This window comes from Vicugna pacos, chromosome 17 (genome assembly GCF_048564905.1).
Source record: "Vicugna pacos chromosome 17, VicPac4, whole genome shotgun sequence".
NCBI classification, from domain to species: Eukaryota; Metazoa; Chordata; class Mammalia; order Artiodactyla; family Camelidae; genus Vicugna; species Vicugna pacos.
Window position 1 is genome coordinate 31,960,976 of NC_133003.1, and position 19,732 is coordinate 31,980,707.

General features: G+C 43.3%; 1 protein-coding gene across 3 annotated transcripts in view; it reads right to left on the reverse strand.

Moving 5' to 3' along the window:
• CADPS (calcium dependent secretion activator) overlaps positions 1–19,732 on the reverse strand; it is a 414,447-nt gene that overhangs the window by 245,232 nt on the left and 149,483 nt on the right. The gene's annotated exons all lie outside the window — the stretch shown is intronic.

Here is a 19,732-nt window from a genome sequence, read left to right on the forward strand (position 1 = left end):
TCTTAACTTGTAATTTTTTCAACTCTGAACTCTGCATTGGGAATAATACTGATAATACGGCCCTCACAGGACTGCTGAGTGGTTAAGTGAGACGGTTACGTGTACGACACTCAGCAGACTGCCCGAAAACACAGTCACTTTTAACAAACTTCAGGAGTTGCTAGCACTTGGCATTCTGCAGCCTGAGGACTTCATTCTCCCTCTGATTCTGATTCTGATAACACTTAAAGTGGCAGAACAGGCCTCCTCTGCTTGCAGGGAGGAAACCAAGCTTCCAAGATGAAGCAGTTTCAGAGCTAGCTGACCCTGCACAGAGGGCGTCATCCTAGAAAAATAGAGGATGGATTTTAGAATCAGAAAAATCTGAAGATCAATCCCTATCTTTGTCACATACTCAGCTGTGTGACCAAGGCCAGGGCACTCAACCTCTCTGAGCATCTGTACCTGTAGCTCTAAAATAACGCCCTCAGAGGGCTATAGTGATGATGACTGTAACAGGTGTCTCCACACTGGAGGGTTCAACACATTACGGGTTTATTGTTACTTCAATTATTACCACTGGGGCCGAATCTGATGAAATGTGCAATCGTGCCTCTGAGTCTCTAGCGGGGCTCCGTTCCAGGGTTATTTGTAGAGAAAACGTGAAGTTAGGTGTCCTGTGCACGCTCAATTATATTCTGGTTTTATATTAAAAAAAAAATCACCCAAGCAGCTACGGCCCCTTTGGTGGAAGAGTTAAAATGAGATCATGAGTGTCCTTCTTCACCAGGTCTGACTTCCTCTCCAGGAGAAGACCTTGAGCAGGTCAAAGTCTCCATTCTAAAGGGTGGGCTTCTCCTCGACTGCAGAAGGCAAGGCTTAGCTCCCAGAGGTTGCCAGCCAATGAGGACAGCCTGTGCATCTGAGTCACCCTTTTAATGTCTTAGCCGGCTTCTGCCAATGCAGTAAGTATATCCCAGGAGCTCCTAGTGCAGCAGTTCCCTGAGTGAGCAGCAAATACACAAATATACACCCTGCACAGAAAACCAACCCATTCCTTTATGATTCTGCAGGGCTCCACCAGTCCCACCCCAACCCCACCCCAGTCCTGCAATCACCTCCTCTCTGCTTTCCCCCACTTCAAATCTGATGTATCATGCAGGGTCCGCCTGCTTTCAGGGAAGCCCGCCTTGATGGCTTCCGCCATGTATCGGCTAGCTCGTGTAGGTATCTCAGCCTTCTACGTGTCACGTTTTAGACTTCCTTTCCCCGCCGGAATAGCTGCCGGGCACAATGATCAGGGACCCAGAGAACTGGGAAGCGTCCGACCTGGGCTCCAATCTTGGCTCTGCCCCTTACCAGCTCTGTGACACTGGACCATACACTGAACTCTGTCTGCTGCTTCGTCTACAAAGTGGGAGTCCTAATACTAACAGTGCCAGAAGCAGAGGCTGGTTATGAGAGTAAAAGATTTTACTCCTCAAGCACGTAGCGTGCTGCCTTGCATACGATGTGGAGCCATACAGTCAAGGCTAGAATTTGGTACTACTGAGGACAGAAACTGTGGTTTTCCTCCAGGATGATGGACAAGGCTGTGCTTTTTCATGGATTGTCTTAATGATCTTCACGGCTGAGGCTGGGAGGTAGGTGGTCCGTCACCTGCACTGCCCTGAGGACCCAAGAAACTGAAGCCATTCAGAGAAGGGAGTGGGCACCGTCTCTCAGGGCGGGGAGCGTGGCAGCCGAAGTCCAGGGTATGGAAGAAGCATGTGGTTTTGTGACATGAGGATGCATGGGACCAGGTTGGTTTATTTCCTCTTAACCGTGTAGTCAAATCTTCAATATCGCCTGAATCCACCTATTCTGTTTATCCACCTCCCTAAGGCAGGCGGCCACAGTTCCCATCATGGAACACTGACCTGTTTCCCCGCATCCTCTCTGACCGAGCAGTTCTCAACTCTGGCTGCACACCAGAATCACCTGGAGGAGATGAGGGACCCTCCTCATATGCAGGCTGCACCAGGCCACCTAAATCAGGCATCTGGGTTGGGGCCCAGGCATTGGTTTTTTTTTTTTTTTCTCCAGCTATTGAAGTGTTTCCAATGTGCAGCAAAGATTGAAAACCTTTTACCAAAAGCCAGTGGTTCTCAAACTGTGGTGCACTTAAAAATCAACCAGAGAACTTATGAACAAACAAACGTATGGTTACCAGGGGTTGGATAGGGGGGAAGGAGGAGGGAAGGGATCAATTGGGAGCTCAAGATTTGCAAATACTAACTGCTATATATAAAATAAACAACAAATTTCCACTATATAGCACAGGGAACTATATTCAGTATCTTGTAGTAACCTATGATGAAAAAGAACATGAGAACGAATATACATGTGTATATGTATGACTGAAACATGCTGTATACCAGAAATGGACACATTGTAACAGACTCTGCCTCAATTAAACATACACACACACAGACACACAGTTTTGATTCACTCGCTCTGGGGTGAGAATCAAGAATCTGCCCTTCCTGGGAGATGTGGATACTGAGAACCACGCTCTGAGAGAAAGAATGACTCTATGCCCATCTCTTTGGAACATGCATTGGCCCACATGACTCTCCTGCTTAAGATCCTCCAATAATGCCCCATTCTCCTTGGTGATAGGAATCCGAGATCCCTATCAAAGCTGGGGGAGCACTGCCATCTGGCTCCTGGGCAGCCTTTTCACCCCGCACACTGTCTTGCCCTCCAGCCCCAGGTCATTCTGCTCTGCCTCCAGGTTCTCAAATGTGACGTGTTCATTTATGGCCCCAGGCTGATGCTCCTGCTCTACCTTCCTCTGCCATCTTCATCCAACACTTACCATGAACCCAACTTCCAGCCTCGATGTTGCTTCCTTAGGATCCTTCTTGGCCCCAGCCAAGGTCACTCTCTCAAGGTCCCCACCACATCCTGAGCCCCCTGTTCTATCGCTCCCATCATATGCGCATTATTTGCTCCAGGTCATGTTCTCTGCAAGAGTATAAATACTTTCAAGACGGGGACCTTGTCTGCATGGTTCACTATAAAACCTCCAGAGACTGACGCATGGTAGGCATGCAAGATACCTTTGCAGAATGAACTCTGACAGTAACGTCTACTTGGCAGGGCTGTTTTGGTGAATTCATGAGACGAGTCTGTCGAAGCACTCAGTGTGAGGTCTGACACTTAATAGGTGTGCAAATCGTGGCCTAAATAGCAATCAGAACGCAAATGGTTTAAACTTATGAAATCCCTGTTGAATGTCCCTGAAATTAAGAAGGGACAGATAAATGACGAAAGCGATGTCAATAACAGAAGGATGAACCAATCAAATTCTGGGAGCCCAGTTTCCCCACCTTCCTTGGAAACTCGGAATATTAATACTCAACTCATCATTTAAAAATATTCATTAAACGCTTGCTTTAGATCAGGCATTGTGCTCTGAGCTGTAAAAGCAGGGCAAACACAGAACTTGCCTTCTCTGAGCTTAGGGTCCACATGAGAGCCAACATATACTGAATACTGAGTATACACTATGGCCTGGCATCTGTTATCGAATATTTCATTCATTGTCTTGTTTACTCCTTGAGATAATTGCTATCACTGTTATAGTCAACACTGCTTTATGGATAAGGAAACCGAGGCTCAGAGGGATCTCTGAATTCAGTTCCCTGTGAACCCAGAGCGTGTGCTTTTAAACAGCTCGCTTCCACGATTCTTTCAAAACCCCAGAAGAAGGCTTACCCCTTCAATGAGTAAAGCATTATGCAATTGAAAATTATTACTTTTCTTGTGATTCGCTTTGCATTTAGTTTCTGCTCATTTCTGGAAATCTGTTCAGGCAGCTGATTTGACGGAAAGCGGTCACTTTTTTTCAAAATGCGCCACGGGAGATTTTTGACATGAATATGATAGGAAATAAAATGCCTTTTTGTGCAGTTGAATCTGCTATCTCAGCAGCACTGAATCATGGTGAAAAGTAATTTATAACTGGCAGAAATAATGTGCTCAACAGGAAATCTAGAAGACATCCAATGATGTCTAAAATACCTCTATACATTAATATTATCAAATGCTTTGGCTAAAAATGCCCGCTATTTTAAGAGGAAGTGAAGTTGATTGTCAAATATTGATAAAGCAGTGTAAAAGTTATTCACAAGGTTAAAATGCAATTGAGTTTTCCAGCTTCTGCAATTATGGCTTTAGTGAGTCTTTATGTGTATGCAAGTGAGTTTGTGTGTGTGTGTGTGTGTGTGTGCACGTGCGTGCATGTGCGTGCACGCATATAACAGATCTCAAGCAGTGGAAAGCATTCAGAGCTCTCACAGAGCTGCCCGTCAACTAAAATCGAGGTGGTATAATTTCCAGGGTATGTGGTAACTGTCACATGCACCTCTGTTCCCTCTGAGTAGCGTGTACACAAATACAAGACATGCTCAATTTCTAGTCCCAGGCTGATTATTACACAAGTTCCTGGTAGAAATTGGGTCTATTCACAAGTCTACCCACATATATCATTATCTCATTTTGCCTGCCCTGAAGAGTGTGTCTACCTCGGTGATACCATTGTTCAAAGACAAAAATATTTATAAAGGGTGTGTTTCACCTTGATTAAGACCTGTCAGAGAACAGTTAGTTCCTGCTATCAAATCCATAACCAAGGAGATGTATTTTTCGTTCGTTATTTTAAAAGCATCTGTGGGCAAGAGAAAGAAGTAGTATTAAAAAAGAGTGAGGTTCCAAATTTTCCAACAGATGGGAGAAAAGAAATGATCAAAAAAAAAAAAAAAAGAAAAACCCCACCTAAATTACATTGTCGGACTTTACTGAGAACCTCCTTCTTGCAATATTCTGTGTCATGTGCTGTAGGTGAGCAAAGGTGCCAGGCTACCGTCTGCTCTGACACACACAGTATACTGCCATATGGAAAATAGAAGTAAATATTGAAAAAGTAAATTTGAAAAGGGGAACAAATTCATCAGAAGAGACTAATTTATTCCATGGTAACAAATTGACCCTGAAGTCCCAGTGGCTTAAGACAATCATGGTTAATTTCTTGCGTCCCCCGCATGCCCCCATGTGGATTACGGGGGACACTATTCCACAGTGACTCAGGGACCCAGGCAGATGGAAGCACCACCATTTTCTGACTCTGCCACCTCAGCATGTGGCTTCCAGGCTCACTGTCCCAGGAGAACACAGAGCAGGGGCAACTCGTAGCCTCTTGGCTGGAACCAGTCACGTGGCCCTAACCTAACTGCAAGGGAAGCTAGAAAATGTAAAAGAAGACAAAATATGTTGTGAGCACGACTGTCTCTGCCACAAAACGCTGCCACGGATTCTGATGAAATTGCTTATCATACAAATCTATCTTGAGTATCTGGGAATTGCTCGACTCTTTTACCTGACCCGTGTGGGCAATTCAACATCATTTCAAATTAGTGCACGTGCACGTGGTGTAACATAATTAAATTTGCATCGTGAAAGGCCAATATGGCTGTGGCTTAGAGGAAGAAAATTAAAGAAGTACTCTCCTTGGAGAGAGAAACCTGCAAAGAAACAGCATTTTAACCAGGGTAAACTGAAACAATCATGATGAAATATACAATTCAGGCACCGAAGAGGTTCAAATCAAGATGGCCCTGAGGTCTCACGACCTAATTTATTTCTAATGTCTTTACAACTGTCCAGGCTAAGAAATCCTCTGAGCGGTAGATCACCATCAAGACAGATGATTTCTCATCTCTCGAAATTTGATTTGCATTTCAGATGTAAGACTAACACTATGTGAAACAGTTTTTAAGATTAGAGGGTCCATTTGTTGACGTTTGCAAAATCACCTCAGTTGAATTTTCTTAGCAAAAGAAATGCTTTTGAGGGCCTTTAGAAAAAAAAAAAAACAACCTTATAGGGATTGTAGCAAATTTCTCCCCAACTCACGAATGAACGTAAAATCTCAAAGGAAACAAAAATTAAGTCAGGGACTTCAATTAACCGCCTTAAAAAAAAACAACAAAAAACAAGGAAAGTAAATTCACAACGGGAACTGTGTTTTTTGAAAAGCAATCCCAAAATATATGCATCAGGTCAATGCCCTCCTGCCCTTTTGATGCCAGCATTCCTCAACGAAGAACTGATTTGTAAAACGATGACTTCCAGCAAGACATTTGTTGTAGTCTAAAGCAGCAGAGTGGAAAAACGCATTTTTGAGAAATGGTTTTAACATGAAGTGAAACCCAAATGCTTTTCAAGTTGATAGCTCTGCTAGTGCCTGACAGAAAATAGGTGTTCAATACATATTTATTGAGTGATTGCCCTATAAATAGTTTATCCTCCATGGAACAGGGAACCCTCAGTATTCTAAGCTGATCTACGTGTTTTTTAAATGCAAAAAAATTATTCTCTATGAGATGACCGAATCAGCTGCCTTTTCATTTGATTAACATTTGATCTGATTTAAAAAATGGAGAGATTATACGGCGCAGCGAATATAGCCAATATTTTATAATAACTGTAAATGGAGTATAGCCTTTAAACACTGTGAATCGTTTTGTTGTATGCCTGAAACTTACATCCTATTGCAAATCAATTACACTTGAATAAAAAAAAGTTAATTAATAAAAGGTGTAAACATTCTATCTCATGACTTGGAGTAAATGACACGTTTTTACAAGTCGATTCCTTTGTTTTCTCTAAAATAAACACCTTTTGAAAATGAACAGAAGAAAGAAAGGGAGAAATGGAGAAGAATAGGGGTTGGAGAAAATGAGATGCTAAAGGAGACACGGAAATCCTTCGCCACGTTGAAAGGATTGTCCAGAGATTATTATCATTGCTTTTGTTGTTGACAATGTTTTACCTGCTTGTAAGTCCTGCAGGCATTCTGCTGACATTTTAGCAAAATGTATACTCCTCTAATTTCTTACTATGAAATTCTGCCTGAGTGGTATCCAATCACGGTGCCACAGACCCCTGCTGGTTTCAGACGGTGTTTAATGGATTCTGTCTCTACAGTTTGATCCGTGCAGTTGAGTTGGAAAATGGCTGATTAAAAAATTTAGAGCCAGCATATGCAGCCAGCCTGCATGGAACAAGATAAAGCCCTGGGTGACAGCCTGTGGCTTTGATGTAGGACAGTTGGAAGGGATCCCGTGCTGGTGATAGCAAGTCAGGCTGCAGCACCCAACGAGGAAAAAAATTCTGAAAAATTCATAAGCTTCTCTATCATTAAAAATTAATCTCTAAGTCAACAAGCACTGGCAATTTATACTGGCCAGCACTGGGGAACAGGCAAGGACTGGAGCTATCCCTCCCTCTGCAAACCTTTCTGAAATGATTAATTTCACAGCAATCTTCAGTTTCTTGTCATAAAAGCAGGGCTGCAGAAATTCAGGAGACAGTCCTCAACACACACCGTGATACCAACCATCATAATTTATAAGATGAAGGTGTCAGGTCCCTCCTTAACCTCAAGTTTCCGAAAAATGGTCCAGGTTTGAAAGAGACCAGGTTGGGATTTTTTTGTGATCTTTATAGGCCAGTACTTAACCAGGTGGAGTAGGGTTGGTGATTTCTGGCCCCTTCACTAGGGGACATTGGGTAAAGCCTGGAGACATTTTTGGTTGTCACAATTGAAGGAGAGAGTGCGACTGGCAGCTAGTGTGTAAGAGGCTAAGGATGCTGCTAAACATCCTACAAGACCCAGGACAGCCCCGACAACAAAGAATTATCCAGCCCCAAATGTCAACAGTCCTGAGGTGGAGAAGCCCTGCTGTAGACGCTGACCTCGGGCAAGCAAGCTGTTTGCCCTGACAACATTTGATGACGGGGGCCAAGAGAACGCAGCTAAACTGACAAGGAGGCTTAACTTCATCATGTTACTCCTCTAGCTGGTCAGCTTTTCCCAATATTACCATCTGGGCTGGGATCAGAAATAATTCGAGGAAAGAGGGAGATGAGAATGGGAATTTTGGTAGTCCATGCTGTGGTTAAAAAATTTGTTTGAGAAGATGCCAGGCTTGCAAAAATAATCTGGGCAGGTGTTTGTGGAACCCTGCTTTAGAGGTTACTGCATTGCGGTGTGTGTAGGACAGGGGCAAGGAGGGGGGATCAGGTGGGGATTCCAGCACTGGAACCTCGAATGAGTGTTTGGAGTGTATCAGCCTCACAGTGTTCAGTGTATGTTCCAGGAGAAAGCTGAGGAGGGTCCCTGGATGCATACAATCTTCTCTAACATTCTGTCAAGTGTACAGTGACTGTAACATACTCATAATCCAGGACCCCAACCTGTCACTCAGAGGGAAAGGGTGACCCAAACATACAACCACCACTCCTTGATTTAAAAGCCTGAGTTGACTCCTAGAATTGAATCAGAGCCCAAGACATAAGAAACCCGGGGGAGGATGGAAGCACAGGTAAGGAGGACAATGCGTGGGCAAGTGAATCTTACAATCCCTTTAGACAAACTCATCTTAACATCAAAGTAGAAACCCCCCACTCCATTTCCAATCAGGCAAAAGATTTTCCTCTCCTTCCTCACTAAGTTCCATTTTCAGTTCTCCTTTTAGGTTTCCCAATGTCACTATTTCATAAGGAAGGAAAAAAAAATTAAAGCTTGATTCTAACATCTGTGTTTCTCGGGATTCTTCCACTGAAATGAGAAACCACACTAATCTCGTACAGAAGAAAAGAGCTTGCATCGAATTCATTTTTCTTTTAACCAAAGAATATCGTAAGCCAGTTTCTCTTCTCTGATAAGACTCACAGTGAGTGGGAAGTTGAGATTCTGGGACCCACCCTTCCCTGGTTAAAACTGTCTAAGCATAAATGTCTGCATATTTTTACATATCATTTCTACGTGAACAAAACTGCAAATAAGAAGCATACTGACCCAAGGAAAAGTCTACCATAGGGTATTGAATGGGACTCTTCTTGTTGTTTAGGAACTGGAGACACACACTTTAAGAGAACATGCACCCCCTCCAGGACTTATTATTAAGAGCTGTCCAGCCTGACTTGATGCCCCCGATCATCCTCCCAACACCCTCCCCACTAACCTTGTCCCCATGTCTATGGAAGCAGAAGACTGAGAAATTAGAGGAGGGAGAATAGGTCCTGGGATATTGGTCTAGGGGCGATTGAAATGGCTTTTCTTTATACTCCCTGGGGAGCTACCTGCTGCTTCTCCTTTAAGAAAATAACTTGGAGAGACTGGCGTACCTGCAAAGAAGAGGGACATCTCATTTTTTCTGTCTACCTTGTAACCAGTTGGCTGATCTCTATCTAGCTGAGCAGACCTAAAACACAAAGAGAACTGGAGGAAGACAGCAGGGTGGTGGGGGGAGCATCTGTGGTCTAGTTTCACTACGACTATTTGGTGTGGCAAAGATGCATGGGTTTCTTATGGGCCAAGTGCACACAAAGGAAGACAGCTGAGCTAAAGCCATCTTGATGTAATGTTGTCCTAGACCCAGGGAACCCCAGCAACAGGGGGCCCTGGAACGGAGTCCCAGAGGTGAGAAGTGAGGTGTGGTCAGGAGACAGGGAATTCCTGAAGAAGGTCTCTCTTATGCAAACACATCTCTGCATGACTAGGACCTCCCGGGCTACAGAGCCCACCTCAGGTGTGCTGTTGCCCTGTCTAGAATGCACCTGCTGCCCTCTACCCTAAGGTCATCCCTGCCATCCTTCATCTCTAGGGCAGGCTTTCCACCACATCCTGTCTTGCAGACTCCTTTCCCGAAGGCTCTCATAAAACCATGCACCCATCATCATGGAACCCAAGTTAGTCTGCAGTTGTACATCCATTAGTGTAATTGTCGATCGATGTCTGTTACCCATTTGACGGTATGGCCCATTGTTTTGGCTCAACATGATAACCTTAGAGACTGGCACAGAGCCTGGCCTGTTGGGGGTTTAATCAATTCTTGAGGACAGAATAAAGGAAAGGAACCTTCTGTTTGGAGCCCTCCCGATGACGCCTCGCAGCACTTGTCACTGTAGGACTTGTATTATCATTATTTGCACACACATCTAATGCTCCTATGAGACTAGAAACTTCAGAGGGCAGTAACTATATCTGGTTTCTCTTCTGATCTTTGATGGAATGTTGAAGAAAGAAATAAATGGTGGGCAAGACTTTTGCTGTCTGACATGATCAAAAATCTACGATGGATTCTTGTCATTCAAACCTTACCCTCAAAGTCCCCTATAAAAATCTTATTTTGAAGAACTCTGATTCTTCCATCATTGACTCAAGAGCTTCACCATATCTCCATGATCTCTAAGATTTCCCCTTCTTTATTCTAAATTCCGTTCCAGGATGACTTATGCAATAGGGCGGGAGGAGCAAAGGATGCTGGGTGTGGATGAAACAGAGAGAGGAGTGACACTTTGGGTCTTCTTATCTTCAGAGGACCTTAGTGGGGGGAAATCGTATCGAAAGAGACATACCATGTTTGCACCTGTAGAGGAATTAGAGAGTATTTATTGCAGGGCTGCCTTATTAACTAGCAAATTCAAAGGCAATAAGAAAATAATCAGAAGTTACAATAGTGAGCTATTTCCGGCAGCACAAGGGATGAAGTCAGTTCGCAAAGGGGGAGACTTCCTTCTTTAATAATTGAAATCTTATTTCACAGTCCACAGATTTTGTGGCTGTGCCTTGATACCACAGTAACAGTATTTCTGGAATCAAGGAAAGAACTCAGATTTTTTTTTTACATTAACGATAAGTGCAGGAGCTTATTTTTTCACTGTTCTATTTTAGCATAGGGATCCTATACTCCTAGGAAACTAGCAAATCTCTAAATGACCAGAAAATGCCAGGATGGACACGCTCAGTCTCAGGTATGCGAGACGCTTAAATCCTAAAGGTGTTTAATTGAGAATCCTTGCAAGGAAGCCCCGAGCATCGGAGATGCCAGCTCTTCATAACTGCTGTGTGCACTGCCTCTGCAAGCGCTGATTTCCCACTCTAAATGTTACCGTTTCAGAAATCATCTCCAAAACCTGTTACTGTCCAGCAAGTCATAAGATTTCCAAACTAGTCCGTTTTTAACACTCTCCCTCATTTGACTATTCAACAGAGTGGAAAGCTGAGAAGTCAGGAAACTAGGTTAGCATTTCAAAATTCTTATTTAAGAGATCTGGCTCTCTGGGGGAAAAAAAGTTTCTAAAAGAGATTATTACAGAGGCAGTGATTCTTTTCTTCCCATTTGCTTCTTTCCACAAATATATATTAAACATAGACTGTGCCAGGCAACGTGCTAGGTGTTACACATACTGTGATGAGCATAAATGAACCAAGTCATCCTTCCCTCACGGAATTTCTCACTTAGGGAAGGATGCCAACATTTATCAAATAAACATGCACATTCATGTAAACTTACAAACAGATCACTGTTCCAAAGGGTGAGAGCAAGATACAGTGAAAGAAGTCTGACCCAGGAGCTCTCCAACTGACAACTAACGATACATAGAGATTAACCAGGCAAAGAATGAAGAAGTACATTCTGAAAGGCATCGTATAGTCAATCCTTTGTATTTGTGGGTTTCCCAACTGTGAATCCAACCAACCACGAATCCAATCATTGTTGGTTGAATCTGCAGAAACTCATGGATATGGAGGGCTCACTGTATTCTCTGTGCCACTTTACACAAGGGACTTAGCATCTGAGGAGTTTGGTATCTGTGCGGGCTCTGAGAAACAATCCCCTGCGGATAGTGAGCGATGACTGTATGTGTAAAGGGCCTGGGGCAGGAGGGAATGTAGAAACCGGCCAGTGTGGCTGGAGTACAGGGCGAGGGGGAGAGTGATACAGAATAAGGCTGGAGTGATAGACAGGGGTGGAGCCATGCCTGGGGGCATGGAAAGGTTGTGCATGGGGTCTTGTAGGTCAGGGGAGGGCTATTCATCTTTATCTTAGAAGCAGCAGGAAGCCACTGAAAGATTTAAAGCTGAAAGGTAGGGTGGGAAATGTGGGGAGGAGAGATGAGAAGCTCTGATTAGCATTTCATATGGCTCATGGGGAGAATAGGTCAGAGCGGGTAAGGATAAATCCTGCTGGGTGCAGCCAAGTCAGCTGGATATACACCAAGTGCCCACATTAGACGAGGTGCTTCGTTCTGCACACAAACTTATTTGACTGTGACTATAATCGCACAGAGAAGACTTTTTAATACTGAAGTAAACTTGCACTTGTAAAATAGTCTTAGATTTACAGAAAAGTCACACATACAGTACAGAGTTCTCATATACCCCACGCCCTATTGCTAATATCTTATATCACCAAGACACATTTGTCAAAAGCAATGAACCAGTATCGATACAATATTATTAACTGAACTTCACAATTTATGTGGATTTCCTTCATTGTTCCCTAACATCCTTTTTCTGGTTCAAATATTCCATCGCCTACCCCATTGCATTTTGCTGTCATGTATCGGACCCCTCCAGGCTGTGACAGTTTCTCAGGCTTCCCTTACTTTTGATGACCTTGGCAATTTGGAGGAGCAGCGGTCAGGTATTTTGCAGAATGTCCCCATTCAAGTTCTTCTCGTGGACAGACTGGGCTTATGGGTTTTGAGGGGGAAACCACAGATGGGAAGAGTACCGTACTGAGGGTGTATGATATCAACATGACATCAACCTTATTGCCGATATCAACCCTGATCACCTGGCTAAGGTAACGTCTTCCAGGTTCCTCCAGGGTCATTACTTCCCTTCCCTCTGCCCGCTTCACACTGCTCTCTTTGAAAGCAGGCCACCAACTGTAGCCAAACTGATTGGGTAAGTTACACTCCACCTCCTCCTGAACTATTATCTACAGAAACCACTTGGAATTCTTCTTCATGGGAGATATGTCTCCTATTTCTCTCTTTCCTCCATTTACTCATTCATTTATTTACTTAAGTTATTTATTTATTACAGTATGGACTTAAGGAGACTTACACGTTACACTATAATAACCCAGTGTGTTATTTAATTTGTTACTCTAATTGTTACAGATTTGGCCATTGGGAATTCTTTCCATTGGTTCCTATACCCCTTTTATATATATATATGCCCAGTATCCTGGCTTTTTTTTTTTTTTGAGCACCTCTTACATTTTGGCACTACATGATATTCTAGGTTCATCAAGCTTACTGCCTACCCCAGTCCTAGAATTCATCATTTTTCCAAGGAGCCCTGGTTCCTTTTATGAGAGAATGGTATGAGAAACCAAGATCTGGGCACTGAATGTGCTCACTGCTGCTGGGGAAAGGATTTTTATCCTCAATTCAGATGAGGACGCTGACGGTTAGAGAGTGTAAGTGACTTGCCCAAGTGAAGGACATAGCCAAGATTCAACCAAACATCCTTTCCTCAATTCTCCTTTGTTAAGAATGCTCCAGACCTCATTCTGTACCATTTCCCTAGGTGGCCCATGCACTTCGGGGGAAGTGGAGCCTATGCTCAGCTCCAGGTGAGGGTCCCCTCTGTTTTAAGCCATTCAGCAGATCCCATGCACCCTGTCACAATGACTGGCTCATGGATGGGATACTTTTGCATAAAGTATATGCGCCAGTCACATGCAAGATGACATTTTCCAGAGGGTTTCTGGTTGAGAGGCTTTTTCACTCTTCTGAGAGAGCTGCTGTGGGAAAGTACTTTCTTCCTGCTGCTGTGAAGGGAAATGTGAGAAGAGCCGACTGCAGGATAAGACTGTGCAGTGCATTGGGAGGGAAACAAACAAGGCAGAGAGTGTCCCTGAACTCCTCATTTCCAATCAAAGTAGGGCCTAAGATCACACAGAGTTGAAAATTCTGCTACCAATTAAAAACAGTAATTCCCCCATCCATTTACTTATATTTCTAACACAGCTACTTCACTTCCAGAAAAGAAGTAGGTGGTTTCCAACAAGGCATGGATGCAACAAACCTCTATGGGACAAGAATCAGCTGAAAAAGCCGGAATGGTCATTTCACTCAAAAATGGAGGCTAAAGAAACTTACTGAAATTGAGCAAAACCAGGACTTTTGATTCCTTACCACTAAAGGAAACAACGAGGAACACAGTGAATTACTTAGCTTTCAGAATCAATTTCAAAGGTGCTAATCTTGCAGTCCTGAGAGGAGCCTGCCAGCGGACAGTTTGCCAAGGGGACACTACACTTCACAACTGTTGATGCCAGTCAGCGTGGTTTCTCAAACAATGCATGACCATTCAAGGCCACTTCTTATAGTCATTCGCAGTAAAGCCAAGGGTATCAAGTGTAGTTCTATGATGCTTTCCAAAGAAACTGAAGGTGGGTCGCCCAGATGTTTGGCCTTTTGACGAACTGCCTTTCTACAGGAGGACCTTCCAAAGAATCTCAAGGAGTTAAAATCTAGTTAGCGTGCCACTTTTACTAATTCAATCCCAAATTCATTCTTCTCTGATCTTAACTTTCTCCTCCGGATGTTCAGATTCATTACTTAGCCCATCAATTTCGTCTTCCTAAAGAAATCTTTGAATTACCTGACCTTCTCCAATCAGGACGCATTGTCTTCTGCAACTGATCCATAGAGTTCCTTCTGGGATTCTCCTTTTTACAATCGTCTGAGGAGGGAGGATTTCCTTTACTTTTCTCCTGTCTGATTGCTGATTCTCCTTTTCCCTTGTCTTAACTATTCCTCTTTCTTGCGTTACTTCCCTGTTTTGTCAGAACACTCCCTTTAGTAGCTTTCTAATCAACGATGGATGCATGGAACATAATTTTGGGGAAACACATTTCACGTCTGAAAATACGAATTTCTCTCCTCAAACTTGATTGATAGCTTGGGTATGTAGCTTTCTAGACTGGAAACACTGATCTCTAGAAATTTGAAGTCTTCCCTCCCTTGCCTCCTAACTTAGAATGTTGTCATCAAAAAGCTCAAAATCATTTAAATTACTCTGTTATCCTATCCTATCCTTGTCCCATCCTCATCGAGCTTGAAGATTCTTCTTTGTTCTTGATGTCTTGACGTTTCAGTCTAAGGGTTTTGGTGCGGTTCTGTTTTCATCCACTGGGCACTTAGCGGGACCTTTCAATCTGGACCACATTTCCTTTAGTTTTGTGAAACTTCCTTGAAATTATTTCACTGATGATTTCCTCACCTTCATTTTCTCTGGTCTCTGTTTCTGGAACTGTCATTCTGAGGTGGGACCTCCTGAACTGATTCTCTTACTTTCTCATGTCTTCTTTCTTATGCAATGTCTTTAAGTCTTTGCTTCATATTCTAAAAGATTTTCTCAATTTATCATCCAACCCTTCTACTGAGTTTTTAATTGCTGCTCTCACAGTTTTTATTTCCAAGAGTACTTTTTCGTTGTCCAAATGCACCTTTTTTTGTAACGTACTGTTCTTGTTTCATGGGTGCAGTATTTTCTTTGATCCCACCAAGGCTGATAACATCTGTTGGTATTTTCTTCTTCTTTATGGTTGATGTTTTCTCCAAGTTGCCTCTGGTTTTTCCTTTTGGTCTCTATTTTCCATATTAGAGGCTTTTCTCAGGTGTCTGATAATCTTGTTTCCAGTCATTTGTAAGGAGGGAGTGGGAAGCTAAAAATCTAGTTGGAAGTTTGAGACCTTGAGGGAGTTTTTGACTGTGAGCATCACTTAAGATGATCTGGGTGCTTTACTGGTGCAAATCTCCAATGTCACTATCTTCTGATGTGCCTTATCGAGTGCTTCTGGTTCCCCAGAGAATATGCTTCCTGTCTCCTTCTTGGAGGATGAAGGTCCAATTATCAGTAGCTGGTTGCTAGGCAGCAGAGGAAAGCCGAGGATCTGAACATCTAATTGGCCTCTGTCCACTTAATCCCCTTTCACTGCATCAACTACACTCTCAGCTGTGCCTGATGGACCCCTGTCCAGAGACTCTTTGTTTTATCCTCTTCAGTCCTTTTCCAGGAAGAATGTGGTTGGAGTTCTGAGGATAGCAATGCTTCTCAGACATTCAACCGATTCTTACTTTTAGCTCCTTCTTAAATCCTCACTTTCAGAGACTCATATTGGCACAAATTCCTGAATCATTTAAGGATGCATATCCCAGGGAACTCAGATTCCCTTAGTGCTGCTTTAGGATTACATTTCTTTGCTGTTGCTAAATCACTTAATTCTTGTCTATCTCTTATCCAACTTACGTTAATTTGTCATTATCTCCTCTCTTCACCCCCCCTTAATTATTAGCTTGGAGTGACTGTAGGAGAGAATGACGGTATCTGTGTGTGTTTTATACACCATCCTTTAGACAGTGATTTCCAAAGTGTGATCTACTGAGTCCTGGGGCTCCCTGTAGATCCCTCAGAGAATCAGGTTGAGAATCAGTGAATCAGCTGACATCAAAGGACAGGAAGACATCTTGGGTCCCTAACAAGAGGAACACATTTCTGTGTTAACTGCGAATCTGAGAGCTATTTCCCTTGAATTTCTGAAGCTTTTATTTTGGCCATTGGAGTTAACGTACCTTGTAAGTCATGATGTAAGAAAAAAAGGGATTAGTCTGCAGACAAGGAGAGGCAAACAAAATCCCCCGTTTTCATAATGGCATACTCTTGAGACTGTATCATTTCTATTTTTTTTTTCTATGTTCGCCTCTTTGAATGTCCTGTTTATGGAATGTATTTCATGATGGCACCTCACCTATCTTGTTTAAGTGAAGTCCAACTCATTTATGTTTTAGTGTGTATTTCCTCGTGACCATTTTCTTAAGGTTAGGCATTTTGATAGCATCTGTCACGTAGGGAGCATCCGAGAACGCACTGGGTAATTAGGCAGGAATGTATCTTAGGCCATCGGGGACTAGGGAACTTGCCATCACTACACGTATCCTTTGGTCTCATCCCTCTCCCCATATAGTAATGCCCAGAAGACGCTGGTCTCATCATCTCTTAATACCATGTTTGTGATGACGGTGCCGACTGTGGGTTGCCACCACACAGCTCAGCTGCAGCAGCTGTCACCACGGCCTGGGAACTGCCATCGGGGACGGGTTGCTTCTTTTATGGCTAAAGGCTTGCAGCTTAAAACAGCACAAGGAGCTTTGTTTACGGCAGAGAAGAGGGATCAACAGTCTTGTTTGTGTAGATTAGGGTTGAGGGCGGGACCCGAAGCGGGGTGGCAAATCTCTCCCATCTGTTCCTGTTTTTCTAGAGAACTGATGTCAGGGAGCAATTTTAAAATGGCTAAAATTCCCTGCTCACTGTCCTGAATATCGGTTTATAGGTGTGTAAGTTCACACTGACTTCCTCAGGGAATTTGCGAATGAGTCCCAAACGCGGCTGGAAATACTGCAAAGTGCCATCAGATTCGAGTAGAAATAATTTCAATCAACAGCCGAAGGGGGGGGGCATCTTATTGGGAGACTGGCAATAAATTCGAAGGAAAAGCACTTAAGTGCTGCCAACAAAAGGAATTTTTTCTTGTTTTTAATTAAATGAGAAGAAGGTCCATAATCAGAAAGGGGGGCCTGTGAGACCCCAGGGTACCAGGCACTGAGGGCCAGGATGGACTGGCTTGAATGTTTTCCACCTTCAGCGGTATCACGATTACGTCATTTTTTTGTTAAAAGTATCTTTCGTGTATTTTGAAACCTTGTCCTTCAATTTCAACATTGTGCATTAGGAGTTTGTATGGCTGCTTCCTGCTTACCCCTTCAATTTTTTTTTTTTTGCTTCTACCTTAAGATGACTATGGTTAAAAATAAAAAAATTAAAACCCCTTATTATTATCCTTTTTTTTTTTACAAGGAACTTTCAGACATTATCTCCCCTGCATGACAGCTGTGCAATAGGTGGAAGTCAGTCATACCCATTTTACAGGTGGGGAAATTGAGGCCCGAAAACGTAAAGAAAATCTCCCAAAGTAAATCATTCATCTAATCCCATTATGCATTCATTTGACAACTATTTAGCGAGCAGGCACTATGCTAGGTGTGCAAGCACATTACAGAGAGGAGGCGGAAAAGTACTGTGGCCAGGAGGATATGTTTGGGAGCCGAGATCAGAATGTAACAAAATTTTTCAATCACTTCCCCCAGATTTCTCACTCTCAGCACTACGAAGATTTTTGAGTGTGCCCTGTGCGTTGGGGGATGTTTAGCAGCTTCCCTGGCCTCTACTCAATGGAAACCAGGGGTCCGTTGCCTGACTTGTGATAACCGAAGTGTCACTAGACGCTGGCTGGTTTCCCCTGGGGATGGGCAAGTCACCTCAGCTGACAACTACCGAGATAACTGAACTTGTGGCCCTCAGTCCCTCATCTCTAAAATGGGCATAAGGGTCTCCACCTAACAGCCTTGCTGGGGCTAATGGGCTGACCGGAAGTGACCAGTAATGGGAGATGCTGTTGCTGTACTGCTATTCTTTTTCACATCATCTGACACCGATGGCGTGCCTTCCGTGTGCCATGCAAACAGGAAGGTAGCAGCAGATTCAAGCCTTAACCTCCAGACCTTGCCTCCCTCCTCTCTCTAGTGCCCCCTGCCCTTCACCAGCTGGCCACTCCTCTAAGCCTGCCATCCTGCCTTGTTCTTGCTTCCCCCGTGGGTAAACATCTTCCTGTCCCAGTCAGTCATCATCTCTTATCACCTAAGTTGTATGGAAGCATTTAGGTTTGAAAGCGCTTTTTCTCAGGCTGACATTTTAGAACGTGCCATGCTCAGAGGTTCCGTGTCATCCTGCCATCCCTTCTCGTGAGCAACCCGCGCAAAGGATGACAAAGCCCTCAGAATATCTAGTGTCAGAAGAACTGGGGATCCTGTAACCTACTGTCCCCAAGGGGTCCCTGGGAGCAGTGAGAGGTGATGTGGGAAGAGAGGAAGAGAAGAAACAAGAGGACATTGCCAGCAATTTTCCCTAAATGCATCCCAGAAACAAAACAAAACAAAACAAAACAACCCTTTCCAGGGTGTGAATAAGAGTAACAATGTGACAAGTGATGTATCTTTTGACTTTCTTTCCTATGCGGCTGTGATTTGACAGCTTTTAAGACTTTCAGTGATATTTATCTGCACAAAAACTTCCTAGTCCTAATAATAAATACATCTTGAATAAGGAAGGGCTAACGTTAGATTTCATCCAAGCAGTAAAACAGTACAATTAATTTTCCCATGCTGTGCCTGAGCTGAAAAAAATGCATTCCTCCATTCCATTTTTTTCCCAATATTACCTTACATGGCTTATAAACACCTTCCCTATAATAGAAAATGTGAATCCAAAGAGACCATACATGATGAACTTTAAAATCATAATATAAACAATTAAGATCGAATGCCAAGAGGATAGAATGTCATCTTGAGATAATGACCTCCAACTGCTGTAAAAGTGCAGAAGAAGAAAACCGACGCCCAGAAATACAGGCTGGGCGTTAGCCAAGACCTTCACTTGAATGTCAGTGCCCTAGGGCTCCCCGAGTTGATAACTGAATCCCTGCTTTATAAAACGTAGTTAATTCTCCATCATTCTCAGGAGGGGGATTGTAAGGCATACAGCAAAAGACAACATATTAATGTCTATCTTGATAATGTATTTGTATAACCCTTCAGACACGAGCGTACTTGACATTATAGAATTTCTTTCCGCCAAGTCACCAAAATTTATCAGACCCCTGTTGGAATCTTTGAAAGTCTTAGGTTGATAAATTCATTCGTGCAAACGTGCTAATAGCTTCTCGGGCCATCTTTCCCGGCAGATACCTTTCCCTTTGAATAACTGGAAAAGCTTCTGGGA